Here is a 2,097-nt window from a genome sequence, read left to right on the forward strand (position 1 = left end):
ACAGAGAGGCCCTTTCCGACCGTCCCATCTGTACCCTCACGGGCGCCGCCATACGGGCCTGTCACCCTCCATGGGCAGTGGCCGCTTTCAAGCTTGACTTAGACCGTATGGGACGGCGTGCTGGACCCTCTGAAACGCAACACCCCTCGTGCCCGAAGACATCGAGGTTATGCGCTGGGCTTTTCCCGGTTCAGTCGCCCTTACTAAGGGAATCCCTGTTGGTTTCTTTTCCTCCGCATATTAATATGCTTAAATTTGGCGGGTAGCTCTCTCCTACTACGAGGTCGATCGTGGTCTCATCATCCTTAGGGGGAACAAGTTCCCCAACCACGAAGCGGAAGACGCTCTGCCACCGACTTTCTTCACCACCGACATTACTACCACGTGCTGCTGCAAAAGACATACACAGGAAGGTTTGAGGGGCCTGTCGCGGGGGTACCAGCGGCCATGGCGCCGGCACTCCCACCCCTGACTCCGTTCCTTCTCAACGAGTGGTAAATAGCCAATAGGAAAAGTGTTCCAGCAGAACATCTCTCGCAGAGTCATATACACAGTTTTAATGCATATACGCTCGTGTTCCGCCCTTACTCGGCCGCACCTTTGCCGCTTAAACTTTGACCTCTTTCCCCGTTCCCGCATGCCACAGCAGTGGCACTTGTTTATCCGGAGAAAGAGAGCGAGAGTCGCAGTATTAATTGGCGTGAGCGGCCTTTCCGGCTGCAGAACTAGTGCTCTATCCCGGCGAGCGCCGTTATAAGGCGCAACACCGTCTTTAACGCGTTTAGAGAGAACTCCCCCTGCCTCCCTCCCAGTCATGAGATAGACGTGGACTCGTGGCGAACTCTCAAAGAGAACGCCCACACCGCGTCTGACCGTGGGAGAGGGTGGAGGAGCGCGTGAGGAAGAGCACGGCGTCACCCAAGCATTCTCATCTCTCTGCCTGCACCACTACATGGTAGACTGCGGGCCCAGGCGCACTCATCAATTTAGGTTCCACTGCAATGCATGCCAAGCACTCTTTTCGAGGTGATAGACGAAATTCCGGCGGGGCTTACTTAAAAGATATCCGACCCGGTTTCGTTTCCTCTTCGTGGGATGGAGTGCCTCTTAGAACATATGCAGCATCAGCCTGCCGACGGCGCTGTATCTCTGGCGGACGCCCGACGGGCGCGCTGATTATTTCGAGGCGACAACAACCGCTTTGGTAACCAGTTAGATGTAGGTGCGCCAAGTCATGGTTTCTTGCCCCCAATGATAGGCTTGCTTGTTTTTAAGGCACGCCTCGCGCAAAGTAGCGGGCGAATTAAACCAAAGCGGGCTTTCGGTTGAGTTCCTCGTGTGGAACAGTGTGAGCACGTTTGCGGCAGCGATGGATGTATCTTCGACCTCGTGGTGGCGACAAGCTCATGCTGGCGCCGCCGCAATATCGTTCAGCAGCCGATGTATCTGATGTTCTTGCGATTCACATACCGACCGCGGTTGCTGCAGTCTTCGTAAACCCTGGGCCGGTGATCCCCGATTAAGAGTTATTATATTTTGGTCTTTTTGCGACTAACCATCACAGGTCGAGTCTCAATGAAAGGGTTTGACAGACATAGCCCAAGTTTGTGGTTTGGGTTTGGCCGGACGGCTTGTTTTTTGACACTTGAATTTCACTCTTTTTGGGTCAAGAGGCTTATTCGCCGGTAGTAAGGAACAGACGGGCAGCCGTCCAAAGCCCCGTCCGTCCTCCTCCTCCGGTCTTCGCGCTCTCGCCCGAGTGTGGTCCAGCTACAGCGTGGTGGTACCTATTTTTGGTGCAGGGGCCAGGATTGTCCTCTTTCGCTGCTGGAGTTGCCAGAGCAGAGCCCGAGACCGCCCAAATCAGGAGAGTAGTAGTAGTTTTAAGAGCGCCCCGTTCTCTTTCTCTCTGTTAATGATCCTTCCGCAGGTTCACCTACGGAAACCTTGTTACGACTTTTACTTCCTCTAAATGATCAAGTTTGGACATCTTTCCGTCAGCTCGAGGCGACGACCCCAGAAAACCCTCGCGGGCAACGGGGCCGACAATCCAAGAGCGCCAGTCCGAAGGCCTCACTAAATCATTCAATCGGTAGT

The 2,097-nt window shown here is 54.4% G+C and overlaps 1 pseudogene; it reads right to left on the reverse strand.

Moving 5' to 3' along the window:
* The window catches only part of LOC121879546, a 4,580-nt pseudogene extending 4,293 nt beyond the window's left edge, over positions 1-287 (reverse strand).
* Positions 288-2,097: the final 1,810 nt, after the last annotated feature.

Source organism: Homarus americanus, unplaced genomic scaffold (assembly GCF_018991925.1).
Source record: "Homarus americanus isolate GMGI-L3 unplaced genomic scaffold, GMGI_Hamer_2.0 scaffold10460, whole genome shotgun sequence".
In the NCBI taxonomy this organism is placed as follows: Eukaryota; Metazoa; Arthropoda; class Malacostraca; order Decapoda; family Nephropidae; genus Homarus; species Homarus americanus.